Source organism: Pristiophorus japonicus, chromosome 8, assembly GCF_044704955.1.
Source record: "Pristiophorus japonicus isolate sPriJap1 chromosome 8, sPriJap1.hap1, whole genome shotgun sequence".
Lineage (NCBI taxonomy): Eukaryota > Metazoa > Chordata > Chondrichthyes > Pristiophoridae > Pristiophorus > Pristiophorus japonicus.
The window spans coordinates 240,280,145-240,295,316 of record NC_091984.1 but is presented as its reverse complement, the minus strand read 5'-3'; the positions used below and the strand labels follow the sequence as shown (position 1 = coordinate 240,295,316).

The 15,172-nt window shown below is 51.6% G+C and overlaps 1 protein-coding gene across 5 annotated transcripts in view; it reads right to left on the bottom strand.

Moving 5' to 3' along the window:
• The window catches only part of LOC139269087 (membrane-associated phosphatidylinositol transfer protein 2), a 349,880-nt gene that overhangs the window by 232,732 nt on the left and 101,976 nt on the right, over positions 1 to 15,172 (bottom strand). The gene's annotated exons all lie outside the window — the stretch shown is intronic.

Sequence of the window (15,172 nt, the reverse complement as noted above, 5' to 3'; positions counted from 1 at the left end):
TCGGGTCGGGTCGGGTCCAGTCGGGGGGGCGGGAGCAGGAGCGCGGGTCGGGTCGGGTCGGGTCCAGTCGGGGGGGCGGGGGCAGGAGCGCGGGTCGGGTCCAGTCGGGGGGGCGGGGGCAGGAGCGCGGGTCGGGTCCAGTCGGGGGGGCGGGAGCAGGAGCGCGGGTCGGGTCGGGTCGGGTCCAGTCGGGGGGGCGGGGGCAGGAGCGCGGGTCGGGTCCAGTCGGGGGGGCGGGGGCAGGAGCGCGGGTCGGGTCCAGTCGGGGGGGCGGGAGCAGGAGCGCGGGTCGGGTCGGGTCGGGTCCAGTCGGGGGGGCGGGTCCAGTCGGGGGGGCGGGAGCAGGAGCGCGGGTCGGGTCGGGTCGGGTCCAGTCGGGGGGGCGGGTCCAGTCGGGGGGGGGTGGGAGCAGGAGCGCGGGTCGGGTCCAGTCGGGGGGGCGGGTCCAGTCGGGGGGGGGGTGGGAGCAGGAGCGCGGGTCGGGTCCAGTCGGGGGGGCGGGGGCAGGAGCGCGGGTCGGGTCCAGTCGGGGGGGCGGGGGCAGGAGCGCGGGTCGGGTCCAGTCGGGGGGGCGGGGGCAGGAGCGCGGGTCGGGTCCAGTCGGGGGGGCGGGGGCAGGAGCGCGGGTCGGGTCCAGTCGGGGGGGCGGGAGCAGGAGCGCGGGTCGGGTCGGGTCGGGTCCAGTCGGGGGGGCGGGGGCAGGAGCGCGGGTCGGGTCCAGTCGGGGGGGCGGGGGCAGGAGCGCGGGTCGGGTCCAGTCGGGGGGGCGGGAGCAGGAGCGCGGGTCGGGTCGGGTCCAGTCGGGGGGGCGGGTCCAGTCGGGGGGGCGGGAGCAGGAGCGCGGGTCGGGTCGGGTCGGGTCCAGTCGGGGGGGCGGGTCCAGTCGGGGGGGGGTGGGAGCAGGAGCGCGGGTCGGGTCCAGTCGGGGGGGCGGGGGCAGGAGCGCGGGTCGGGTCCAGTCGGGGGGGTGGGAGCAGGAGCGCGGGTCGGGTACAGTCGGGGGGGCGGGTCCAGTCGGGGGGGTGGGAGCAGGAGCGCGGGTCGGGTACAGTCGGGGGGGCGGGTCCAGTCGGGGGGGCGGGAGCAGGAGCGCGGGTCGGGTCGGGTCGGGTCCAGTCGGGGGGGGTGGGAGCAGGAGCGCGGGTCGGGTCCAGGCGGGGGGGGCGGGAGCAGGAGCGCGGGTCGGGTCCAGTCGGGGGGGCGGGTCCAGTCGGGGGGGCGGGGGCAGGAGCGCGGGTCGGGTCCAGTCGGGGGGGCGGGGGCAGGAGCGCGGGTCGGGTCCAGTCGGGGGGGCGGGTCCAGTCGGGGGGGCGGGGGCAGGAGCGCGGGTCGGGTCCAGTCGGGGGGGCGGGTCCAGTCGGGGGGGCGGGAGCAGGAGCGCGGGTCGGGTCCAGTCGGGGGGGCGGGAGCAGGAGCGCGGGTCGGGTCGGGTCGGGTCCAGTCGGGGGGGCGGGAGCAGGAGCGCGGGTCGGGTCCAGTCGGGGGGGCGGGGGCAGGAGCGCGGGTCGGGTCCAGTCGGGGGGGCGGGAGCAGGAGCGCGGGTCGGGTCGGGTCGGGTCCAGTCGGGGGGGCGGGAGCAGGAGCGCGGGTCGGGTCCAGTCGGGGGGGGCGGGAGCAGGAGCGCGGGTCGGGTCCAGTCGGGGGGGGCGGGGGCAGGAGCGCGGGTCGGGTCCAGTCGGGGGGGCGGGAGCAGGAGCGCGGGTCGGGTCGGGTCGGGTCCAGTCGGGGGGGCGGGAGCAGGAGCGCGGGTCGGGTCCAGTCGGGGGGGCGGGAGCAGGAGCGCGGGTCGGGTCGGGTCCAGTCGGGGGGGCGGGAGCAGGAGCGCGGGTCGGGTCCAGTCGGGGGGGGGCGGGAGCAGGAGCGCGGGTCGGGTCCAGTCGGGGGGGCGGGAGCAGGAGCGCGGGTCGGGTCGGGTCGGGTCGGGTCCAGTCGGGGGGGCGGGGGCAGGAGCGCGGGTCGGGTCCAGTCGGGGGGGCGGGTCCAGTCGGGGGGGGCGGGAGCAGGAGCGCGGGTCGGGTTGGGTCCAGTCGGGGGGGCGGGAGCAGGAGCGTGGTTCGGGTCCAGTCGGGGGGGGCGGGAGCAGGAGCGCGGGTCGGGTTTGGTCCAGTCGGGGGGGCGGGAGCAGGAGCGTGGTTCGGGTCCAGTCGGGGTGGGGGCGGGGGCGGGTCGGGTCCAGTCGGAGGGGGGGTCGGGTCGGGTCCAGTCGGGGAGGGGGGGGGTGGGGGTTGGATCCGGAGGCAGGGGGGGAGCGGGTGTCGGGTCTGTTTGGGGGGGGGGGGGCGGGGAGCAGGAGCTGGCCGTGGGAGGAGCCTTATTCACGCAGCCCCAGTGAGGCCATTCGGCCAGGGCTAGGGGCTGCGTGCTTCGGGCGCCTGGAGCTACTGCACTTGCGTGCCGACTGTAGCGCGCATGTGCAGAGGTCCCGGCACTGTTTTCAGCGCAGGGACCTGGCTCCGCCCCCCCCACAGCTCGTGCTGGCTGCGCCGAGGGCCAGAGGACCTGCAGGTAGGTGGAGAATACGGAGGATTTTTTTTAGGCGCACTTTGTGGCGCGAAAAACGGGCGTCCAGGTCGGGACTGCGCTGTTCTAGGCGCGTGTGGAAACTTGGGCCCTTAGCCTTCAGTCCCAGTCTGTCACACAAGGAGAGATGGACTCGAATCCCAATAAAAACCACAATCTAGAGTCACAACCTTTGTTACTTATACTGTATATAGAATGTTATACAAGAAAAATTAAGGTGAATCCAGCCTGTCTTACTGCCACATTTGGGATTACCCGCAGGTTAGAATGGAGCCAAGTCTCTCGCTATGTAGTACAGTCACGATCTGCTGTATCTCTATAGCTTTCAGTCAATTAACTTACAAGCAATTAGAAAGGCATAGAACATAAGAAATTGGAGCAGGAGTAGGCCATTTTGAAGGCAATGTTGTGATACCTGTTCAAAAAGTGAATAATGGCTCAGTAATTGTCATTTGCATGATGAGTTTTAATAAAAACGTTCCACATTAACTCTCTCCTTTGAGAATTCCAACAGCGTTTAGAGGGCTGCCTGCTGCCAAAAATAATACAAGAGGGGAGTAAAATAGTCACAATTAGTCACTTGACAGGGCTACAACTGTAAGCTGCTGTTGGAGCAAACTAAGGAACTAAAACAGGCAAGCAACACATCCAGTTGGTGTTCAAATTCTGCGTCACAGAGCTACTGGATGCAAGGTACACAGGTATGTACCTGAGATGAAGGGTATGATTCATGAAGAAAAGTTGAGCAGGTTGGGCTTGTACTCATTGGAATTTAGAAGAATGAGGGGTGATCTTATTGAAACATGTAAGATAATGAGGGGCTCGACAAGGTAGATGCAGAGACGATGTTTCCCGTCTTGGGGGAATCTCGAACTAGGAGGCATAGTTTAAGAATAAGGGGCCGCCCATTTAGAACGGAGATGAGGAGGAATTTCTTCTCAGAGGGTTCTAAGTCTGTGGAATTCTCTGCCCCAGAGAGCTGTGGAGGCTGGATCATTGAATATATTTAAGGTGGAGATAGACAGATTTTTGAGCGATAAGGGAGTCAAGGGTTATGGGGAACGGGCAGGGAAGTGGAACTGAGGCCAAGATCAGATCAGCCATGATCTTATTGAACAGCGGAGCAGGCTCGAGGGGCCAATGGTCGATTCCTGCTCCTATTTCTTACGTTCTTATGTATGCACTACTGCACTCCATCAGGACCCTGTGTGGGGTACGGTAGTGTAGTGCTTATATTCTTTGATTAATAATCCAGAGAACGCAAGTTCAATCATACCAATGGCAGTTTGAGAATCTGAATTCAGTTTTTTTTTAAATCTGGAATAAAAATTTGTTGTTAAAAAGCCAACTGGTTTACTGGAAGGAAATCTGGCCTATAAACCTGCCCCACACCAATGTTCCTCTTAACTGCTGAACAAGCCACTCGATTGTATCAAACCGCTAGAAACACCACATACACTGCAGCGGTTCAACAAGGCTCACAACCTTCTCGGGGCAACTGGACATGGCCAATAAATGTCACCTTGCTCACGTCCAATACACTAAAGATGCTCAGAGAATTAATTACAAAAATGTTACAAGAGAATGATTCATTATAGAAAAATAAGATTTTGAAGAATAGATTTACAATTTCATAAACTGCAAAGAGGAGCAATCTTCCCACATAGTGAGCGAACAATTTCACAACTTGGGGACACTGATTGCCAATATAGTTCCTCACAACTGGGGGGGGGGGAAAGAGAGAGTCGTGCCTCAAACACAAATTATCAAGTAACTGTATACAAGAGGTTATTTGTTCATGCAATTTATATTGAAGTGGTCATGAGCCTAAACTGTTCCTTTCTCAGACTCCTCAATGGGTCTGGCTGGAAGGATCTTTTCTCGACCTCCATATCTCCGTTTCCATGTAAAGCATGAACTCCAAATTTTCCTGAAAATCTAGGTTATCCTAAACACAGTTTGTTTATATAGCCTGTTATATAGCCTTTGACAAAAGTAACATTTATATTTTGCAATGCATTCCAAATCACGACACCACTTGTCTTTCTTTTATTTACAATTGGTCACATGAACAAATTTAGGAACTTAGGATGAGGAGGAACATCGGATCAGGAGGAGGCCATTTAGCCGCTCAAGCCTGTTCTGCCATACAATTTGATCATGGTTGATTTGTATCTTAACTCCATTTACCCGCCTTTGCTACATATCCCTTCATACCCTTACACAACAAAAATCGGTTTTGAATTTTTCAATTGACCCAGCCTCAACAGCTTTTTGGGGAACAGAATGCCAGATTCCCACTCTCCTGTGTGTGAAGAAGTGTTTCCTGACGGCCTGGTTCGAATTTTAAGGCCATGCCCTTTTGTTCTGGACTCCCCCCACCAGAGGGAATAGTTTCTCTTTATCAACTCCTTTAATCATCTTGAAAACCTTCATTCGATCACCCCACAATCTTCTATATTCAAGGGACCAGAGGCCTAGTCTAGGCAATCTGTCCTCAGAATTTAAACCTTTTAGCCCAGTATCATTCTGGTGAATCTGGGCTGCAGCCTCTCCAAGGGTAGGCCACAGTCAGAAACTAGCATAGGGCGACCGGTGATGGGGAGAAGCAAGTGGCTACGTTACAGAGCAGAGTGAAGCAACAGAGAACTGGCAGTGGGAAATTCAAACATACAGAAATAGCACAACACCAGCACAACGTACGTGCTAGATCGTAATATATTACAGATAGCTACGCAAGATTTTTATACATTATTTAAGTGAAGAGTGTGCTCCCGTTAGTATACAGCAACAATGTTTTCAATTTGCATACAAAGTCAAAAAGCAAAAGAATCCAATATAAAGATATTTCACAGTGAAAGACGTTTCACACTAAATAATTGGAAAAGATTTAAATTTCCCTTGACATTTATAACAGAATAAAGAAAATTTCACTTTGTTATGATAGCGCAATCTATAATAAAGTGAATGAGCCAATGAACACTCAGTGATAAACTAGCAAACACACAAGCTTGTTTGAGTCTGTGGTGCTCGAAATATCGCATCGACTTCACCCCGAGGCAAGTTCGATACCCAGTGGGGGCCTTGGATTGAATACTTGGTGCGTGTGCAAGTGGCACTGTCTTCACACAAAAACGTTCGTCAAATGTTTTCCATTTGCTTCAACTGCAAGATATGATTGTGTAAAATGCACCAAATCTGACAAAAGCTCATCAAGCTGAAACATTAACTGTCTCTCTCCACAAATGATGCCTAACCTGATGAGTGTCTCCAGCATTTTCTGTTTTTATTTCAGCAAATCACATCATTCATCACCTGCGAGTAATATTACGATAAATAAACAGATCCGACTGGACAAGGTTCCTCTTCACACCAAAAACATGCAACATTGGCAGACAATTCTTAATGCCCCAATAAAATAAATCCTTTATATTGGGAAGAAAAGTAGTCATCTCATAATCACAATTTGCATTATCAGTCATCATATTTCTGTAAACCTCAATATGCAGATTGATATCACAGTAATTGACAGCTTGCAGTCATTACAGTCAGCAGCATGATGTAGAAATACAGTCACCTAATATTCCTCTTACAACATTTAATTAAAAACTTCAAACCAGGGAGTTAAACAAGTCTGCTTGCAAAGCTTCAAGCAATGAGAAAGCCGATCCCTCAGTACTGCCTGCCTGGTGCTCAGACCCATTACACTCAGACAGCCTTTGTACAAATTGAAACAATCAGACTTAATGAGGCCACTGGTAGCTCGACTGTATCAAATCTACTCCTCCCACACAAAGGGAAAGTTAACCATGAAGAGGATTTATAGCTCACCGTTTATGGGCGTTATAAATTCTCTCCAGTTACATGCTCCGGCCTGACTTGCCAATTCCTTCCACACCGAGGTAAGCAACTGGCACAGACAAATTGAAAATCTGGCAGAAGAGTACAAATCATCGAATGGCCCTTACGGCTAAAGGGATCAAGGGGTATGGAGAGAAAGCAGGAAAGGGGTACTGAGGTGAATGATCAGCCATGATCTTATTGAATGGTGGTACAGGCTCGAAGGGCCGAATGGCTTGCTCCTGCACCTATTTTCTATGTTTCTATGATGCAGCAGAGACCTTTGGCCCATCGTGCCTGTGCCAGCTCTTCATTAGAGCTATCCAAATATCAATATAAAACTCAGAAGGTTCCTCATTATTTTGGGAATAATGACTATATACATACTATCACATACATAGGCGCATTAGAACGGAGTCAAGGGTTATGGGGAGCGGGCAGGGAAGTGGAGTTGAGGCCAAGATCAAATCAGCCATGATCTTATTGAATGGCGGTGCATGGCCCTGTACAACTGCAGTAAGACCTCCCTGCTCCTATACTCAAATCCTCTCACTATGAAGGCCAGCATACCATTTGCTTTCTTTTTTGCTGTACCTGCATACCTACCTTCAGTGACTGATGTACCATGATACCCAGGTCTCGTTGCACCTCCCCTTTTACTAATCTGTCACCAGATAATAATCTGCCTTCCTGTTTTTGCCACCGAAGTGGACAACCTCACATTTATCCACATTATACTGCATCTGCCATGCATTTGCTCACTCACCTAACCTGTCCAAGTCACCCAGCAGCCTCTTAGCATCCTCCTCACAGCTCACAACGCCACCCAGCTTAGTGTCTCTGCAAACTTGGAGATATTACATTCAATTACTTCATCTAAATCATTAATGTATATTGTAAATAGTTGGGGTCCCAGCACTGAACCTTGCGGCACCCCACTAGTCACAGCCATTCTGAAAAGGACCCATTTATTCCTACTCTTTGCTTCCTGTCTGCCAACCAGTTCTCTATCCAATGGCAGAGCAGGCTCGAGGGGCCGTATGGCCTACTCCTGCTCCTATTTCTTATGTTCTTATTCCTCCAGTACTCCAACTCACTGTCTAGCATCCATCTGCAGTTTGAATTCCCCGAATGTCATGGATGCCACTACATTACCTGGTCGATATTCCCATACATTTATCATCCTTTCAGTAAAGATACCTTTTCTAATCCTGCTTTAAATGGACTTTTCCCCAGTTTAAGCTTACCCCATTAGCCTGACTTACCATAAGTGAAGCAGGATCTCATATTATCCGCAATGCTATCGACACTTGTCTTTTGGCTTCATATTACTGTTATTGGCTGATTCGGAATTTGAAACATTAATATAATACCTGATGTTTCCTCTTAAATCACAGAAAATGTTAGTGTTATTCAGGTGGATTTTAAAAATGGGAGCAGTTACTTCATCTGTAAATAATAGCCTGCTGTGCAGGGCAGGCTAACGCCCAACCAACCTTGAAAAAGAGAGAGATAAATGGGCTGTATACAGCACAACCATTCCCTAGGCAAGTGTGTGCCTGTGCATGATGCAACTCTCAGAATGTGATTGAATCTCTGCTAGTTTTAGCAGTTATTGACCCAGAAATGTCAAAATAGGTAAACTGGGTAAGCCTGACTGAAACTATTTATATAATTCAAAGCCTCGTGAATGGTGTGTGCGCATTCAGTGTCGCAACTCTTAAACAGCATCATAGGACAAGGAATGCTACTTGAGCTAATCTAGGTGAAGCATTCTGACTGGCTTTGCATTTAGTCAAATGGATATTATTTGAACCAATCCTAAGAGTTTCATTCACTGAAGAGTGGGGGAAAGCTGCCAATCACCAGCCACTCCAAAACCAACCAAGTCACACAACGTTTGTTTTTAGTGCTTCATGAGCTGCTGACTATCTATAAATTAAACGCAACAAATAATTCTCAAGCAAAGCCAGAAATCGAACTACTTTACTCTTGAAATCTCTGCATCAACTTTGCTCCACGCTGGCCTGTCCCTTCCTCTGATTCCTGGCTCTGGAATTCTACTCCGTCCCTGGGCTTCCAACTGATATTTCCCAGGATCTGAGCACGCTCTGTCTGTGTGTGCAGTCTGGCTGCCACTGTCATACAGAGCAGAATCTCACTTACTGCACTAAATAAAGACAGGGGTATGTGCAAGTCACGCATGCTCAGACAAAGAAATATTTGACGCACAGGAAGAGACAGGGCAGTGGGATTAGTTTTAAATGCTCCAGCTAAGAGCCATCAGAAATGATGATATGTCAAGGCCCTCCTTTAGCACAGGCTGGGCTTCACCTACTGAAATGGCCCAAACAGAGGATTTGGGAACATGCTGGGAAGTACATTCTGAGTGGCAATCTTAATGACATTACTTAGAACTGGATGCCTGGCTGTACAGAGCGAGTTGAATTGCTGTAGTGAGTTTTCTCACTTTCTTTTATAATTCATGGTGACTAAAAGAAAAACGCGTACAACACAAACTTTCAACTTTGTTCATTCCAGCATTACCCTCGCTGTTTCCTGCCTTCAAGCCATATAATGTTCCCAGCTACCCCACTTCCTGGACTTTATCCTCCCCATTGGCAGCAATACTGACATAGAAACATAGAAAATAGGTGCAGGAGTCGGCCATTCAGCCCTTCGAGCCTGCACCACCATTCAATAAGATCATGGCTGATCATTCCCTCAGTACCCCTTTCCTGCTTTCTCTCCATACCCCTTGATCCCTTTAGCCGTAAGGGCCATATCTAACTCCCTCTGGAATATATCCAATGAACTGGCCTCAACAACTCTCTGCAGTGGAGAAATCCACAGGTTAACCACTCTCTGGGCCCAAGTTTCCACATGATTCGCACCTGATTTTTAGGAGCAACTGGTGGAGAACGGACTATTTTAGAAATCGCAATTCTCCACATTTTTTTTTCTGCAGTTCTAGTCAGGTAGAACAGTTCTAGTTTAGAACAGAATTTTTTCTTCAAAAGGGGGCGTGTCCGGCCACTGACGCCTGATTTGAAAGTTTCCACAGTGAAAATGTACTCCAAACTAAAGTAGAATGGCGCCAGTGAAAATTTTTGTAGAACTGAAAAAACCTGTTCTACACATTAAAAAATCAGGCGCAGGTTACAAATTAGGCGTCCAGAACGAGGTGGGGGGGAAGGGAACTCATTAAATTCGACAATAAATCCTTATTTATACTTCTACAAATATTATACAAATAAATCCAACCTGAATAAACATTTATAAGCCAAGAAAAGATTAAATAAACCATCTTCCTACCTGTGTGAAAGTGCTTCAGGCAGGGAGAATTCTGCAGCTGTTCGTGCCGCTGAGCGAGAGAGGGAGGGAGAGAGAGAGAGAGAGAGAGAGAGAGAGAGAGAGAGAGAGGAGAGAGGGAGGGAGGGGAGGGGAGGGGAGGGGAGGGAGGAGAGAGGGAGGGAGGGGGGGAGGGGAGGGGAGGCGAGGGAGGGGAGGGGAGGGAGGGAGGGAGGGAGGGGAGGGGAGGGAGGGAGGGAGGGGAGGAGAGGGAGGGAGGGGAGGAGAGAGAGGGAGGGGAGGAGAGAGAGGGAGGGAGGGAGGGAGGGAGGGGAGGAGAGAGAGGGAGGGAGGGAGGAGAGGAGGGAGAGGGAGGGAGGGAGGGGAGGGAGGGAGGGAGGGAGGGAGGGGAGGAGAGGGAGGGGAGGAGAGGGAGGGAGGGAGGGGAGGAGAGAGAGGGAGGGAGGGAGGGAGGGAGGGAGGGAGGGGAGGGAGGGAGGGAGGGAGGGAGGGAGGGAGGGAGGGAGGGAGGGAGGGAGGGAGGGAGGGAGGGGAGGGAGGGAGGGAGGGAGGGAGGGAGGAGAGGGAGGGGAGGAGAGGGAGGGAGGGAGGGATGGGAGGAGAGGGAGGGAGGGGAGGAGAGAGAGGGAGGGAGAGAGGGAGGGGGGGGTTCGGGGAACAGGAGCGGGTGTCGGGTCGGGGTGCGGGAGCGGGCCTCGGGTGTCGGGTCGGGGCGGGTCTCGGGTGTCGGGGGGGTGTCGGGGGGGTGTCGGGTCTGGTCGGGGGAGGGGGGGGGGGGGTGTCGGGTCGGGTCTGGTCGGGCGGGGAGCAGGAGCTGGCCGTGGGAGGAGCCTCATTCACGTAGCCCCAGTGAGGCCATTGGGCCAGGGCTAGGGGCTGCGTGCTTCGGGCCCCTCCCACACAGTTCGGCGCCTGGAGCTACTGCACTTGCGTGCCGACTGTACCGCGCATGTGCAGAGATCCCGGCACTGTTTTCAGCGCAGGGACCTGGCTCCGCCCCCCCAGCGCTGAGGGCCAGAGGACCTGTAAGTCGGTGGAGAATACCGAGGATTATTTTAGGCGCGAAAAACGGGCGCCCAGCTCGGAGGGGCGCCCGTTTTTTTTCTTGTGGAAACTTGGGCTCATTGAGTGAAGAAGTTTCTCCTCATCTCGGTCCTAAATAGCTTACCCCTTATCCTCAGACTGTGTCCCCTGGTTCTGGACTTCCCCAACATCGGGAACATTCTTCCTGCCTCTAACCTGTCCAGTCCCATCAGAATTTTATATGTTTCTATAAGATCCCCTCTCATCCTTCTAAACTCCAGTGAATACAGGCCCAGTCGATTCAGTCTCTCCTCATATGTCAGTCCTGCCATGCCGGGAATCAGTCTGGTGAACCTTCGCTGCACTCCCTCAATAGCAAGAACATCCTTCCTTAGATTAGGAGACCAAAACTGAACACAATATTCCAGGTGAGGCCTCACCAAGGCCCGGTACAACTGCAGTAAGACCTCCCTGCTCCTATACTCAAATACCCTAGCTATGAAGGCCAACATGCCATTTGCCTTCTTCACCGCCTGCTATAGCTGCATGCCAACTTTCAATGACTGATGTACCATGACACCCAGGTCTCGTTGCACCTCCCCTTTTCCTAATCTGCCGCCATTCAGATAATATTCTGCCTTCGTGTTTTTGCCACCAAAGTGGATAACCTCACATTTATCCACATTATATTGCATCTGCCATGCATTTGCCCACTCACCTAACCTGTCCAAGTCACCCTGCAGCCTCTTAGCATCCTCCTCACAGCTCACACCACCACCCAGCTTAGCGTCATCTGCAAACCTGAAGATATTACACTCAATTCCTTCATCTAAATCATTAATGTATACTGTAAATAGCTGGGGTCCCAGCACTGAGCCAAGCGACACCCCACTAGTCACTGCCTGCCATTCTGAAAAGGACCCGTTTACCCAGACACTCTGCTTCCTGTCTGCCAACCAGTTCTCTATCCACGTCAGTACATTACCCCCAATGCCATGTGCTTTAATTTTGCACACCAATGTCAAAAGCCTTTTGAAAGTCCAAATACACCACATCCACTGTTTCTCTCTTGTCCACTTTACTAGTTACATCCTCAAAAAATTCTAGAAGATTTGTCAAGCATGATTTCCCTTTCATAAATCCATGCTGACTTGGACCGATCCTGTCACTGCTTTCCAAATGCGGTGCTGTTACATCTTTAAAATTGATTCCAACATTTTCCCCATTACTGATGTCAGGCTAACCAGTCTATAATTACCCGTTTTCTCTCTCGCTCCTTTTTTAAAACAGTGGTGTTACATTAGCTACCCTCCAGTCCTTAGGTACTGATCCAGAGTCAATAGACTGCTGGAAAATGATCACCAACTCATCCACTATTTCCATGGCCACTTCCTTAAGTACTCTGGGATGCAGACTATCAGGTCCCGGGGATTTATCGGCCTTCAATCCCATCAATTTCCCGCTTTATAAGGATATTCTTCAGTTCCTCCTTCTCACTAGACCTGTCTATGGTAGCGCAGTGGTTAGGTTATTGGACTAGTCCAAGCAATGCAAGTACAAATCCCACCAAGGCAATTTGAATTCATTTAAAAAAAAATTTAAAAATTTTTTGTTACCAGCTGTTATCACTAAAGTGACCATGAAGCTGTAAAAACCTAATTGGTTCACTAATTGGTTCACTAATGTTATTTAGGGAAGGAAACTTGCCATCTTTCCCTGGTCTGGCCGATATGTCACTCTTAAGTGGCCTAGCAAGCCCCTGAGTTGTATCACCTTCTCAAGGGATGGGCAATAAATGTCAGCATTGCCAGCGTCGCCCACATCCGAGATTTTAAAAAAAACTAAGAATGAATATAATTTATAAGGCAAGCAGTCATCGGTAATAATATATAAAAGGATAACTTATCCGTCCAATTTTATATTTAAAAAATGGACATCGAACAGAAATGTATAAATGGAGCCAAAACTGTGGCCCAAACAGCACACTGCAAGTTATTATCATCATCATCATAGGCAGTCCCTTGGAATTGAGGAAGACTTGCTTCCACTCTTAAAATGAGTCCTTAGGTGGCTGAATACGAGAGCCACAGACCCTGTCACAGGTGGGACAGATAGTCATTGAGAGTAAGGGAGGGTGGGACAGGTTTGCCGCACGCTCCATCCGCTGCCTGCGCTTGTTTTCTGCATGCTGTTGGCGACGAGACTCGAGGAGCTCAGCGCCCTCCCGGATGCTCTTCCTCCACTTAGGGCTGTCTTTGGCCGGGGACTCCCAGGTGTCGGTGGGGATGTTGCATTTTATCAGGGAGGCTTTAAGGGTGTCCTAGTAACGTTTCCTCTGCCCACCTTTGGCTCATTTGCCGTGAAAGAGTTCCGAGTAGAGCGCTTGCTTTGGGAGTTTCATGTCTGAAATGCGGAAAACGTGGCCTGCCCAGCGGAGCTGATCAAGTGTGGTCAGTGCTTCAATGCTGGGGATGTTAGCCTGGTCGATGACGCTAACGTTGGTGCATCTGTCCTTCCAGGGGATTTGTAGGATCATGCGGAGACATCATTGGTGGTATTTCTCCAGCGACTTGAGGTGTCTACTGTACATGGTCCATGTCTCTGAGCCATACAGGAGGGCGGGTATTACTACAGCCCTGTAGGCTATGAGCTTGGTGGCAGATTTGAGGGCATGGTCTACGAGCACTTTTTTCCTCAGGTGGCCGAAGGCTGCAATGACGGACTGGAGGCAGTGTTAAATCTCGTCGTCAATGCCTGCTCTTGTTGATAAGAGGCTCCAGAGGTATGGGAAATGGTCCACGTTGTCCACAAGTTATTAACAAGGCTGGTGCTCTATCCCCAACTCCAGCACCTCATTCCTTCCCTGTCCAGCTTCTGCCCTTCTACTCCCTCCCAACCTCCGCCGACACCCAGCTTCCTTATACAACAAGACTACACCAACCCCAGCCCCCCGCTCTCCCTCACAGAATCATTTCTGTAACTCAGAGGGCTTTGGAATCCTAAGTCTCGCTGGTGGTGAAATTAAACTAAAAAGGTTACAGAACAGAGAAAATTAACAGACATAAACCTAGAAAAGTGCGAGAGTGGTATACAGAATGCTAGACGAACAGAAATAAAATAAAGACACACACACGCTGCAGGAGAGGCATGCACAGGATCGAAGAGACAAAGAGAGACTTACACAAAGGGAGAGAGGGTGAAAAAAGGTCAAGATTATCACCGAGATCGTGACAGCAGTGAAAGTGGTAGAGGCAGCGAGAGAAAATTGGAGAACGGGAGACAGATGGTTGGATATAGATCAGCTCATGCAACTTCTCATTATGTATCCTCTTCATACCAAACTTCAAACTAATTAAAATTAAAAGTTAATAAAATTGTCAATTTCTATCCTAAATGAGATGTTGTGGAATGTTTCTGGCGGCATCACCAGTTGTGTAGATGAAGATGTGGCCACAATCTCGTTCTCTAGTACCTGTAGCTTGGAATTATATATTTATTCCTACATATACACATACACGCATAATAGCAATACTTTGAGACGTTTAGCCCCTGGGTTTACATGGTCAGAGGGATATTCTGTGCTGGGTGAAGGAGTCACTCTGCAGTGACCATCCCCTCATTCAAACACTTTGTGACGAATGTCCAAAATGGGAAGTGAAGATTGAGCCATGTCTGTGAAGGAAACTACATTTTATTAACAAAAACATAGACTGAATTGGTAGGCATTGTGGCCTAATCAAAAGAGCATAAACATAAAGGGCCGCAGTTGCTCCTGATTTTTTGGAGCAACTGGTGTAGAATGGAGTATCTTAGAAATTCAAATTCTCGGCATTTAGTTTGCTCCAGTTCTAGTCAGTTAGAACAGTTTCACTTTGGAACAGAATTTTTTTTTCAAAAGGGGGTGTGTCCGGCCAATTACGCCTGTTTTCAAAGTTTCGGCAGTGAAAACTTACTCCAAACTAACTTAGAATGGAGTAAGTGAAGATTTTTGTACGCTCGAAAAAAACCTTGTCTACACTTTAGAAAATCAGGCGTAGGTTACAAATCAGGCGTAGGGAATGGGGGGGGGGGGGGGAGGGGTTTAAAGGGAAGTTTACAAACATTAAACACTTCAATTTTACAAAAAGAGTCATCATCAATAATAACTGATAAATACATCAATAAATCAGCCAATATATGACGCCCCCCCCCCAACCTCTGGGTGTCTCTATTTCTTGTCTGCCTGTGTGGGAGGGAGGGAGGGAGGGAAGGGAGGGAGGGAGGGAGGGAAGGGAGGGAGGGAGGGAGGGAAGGAAGGGAGGGAGGGAGGGAAGGAAGGAAGGGAGGGAGGGACGGACCGGGCCCGAGTTCGAGCTTAGACTTACCGGATTGACAGGTAGGTGGCGTCGGGTCCGGGGGGGTCGGGAGCGCGGATCGGGGGGAGGGTCGGGGCGGAGGGTGGGTTGGAGATCGGTCGGTAGCGGGGGAAGCGGTGGTC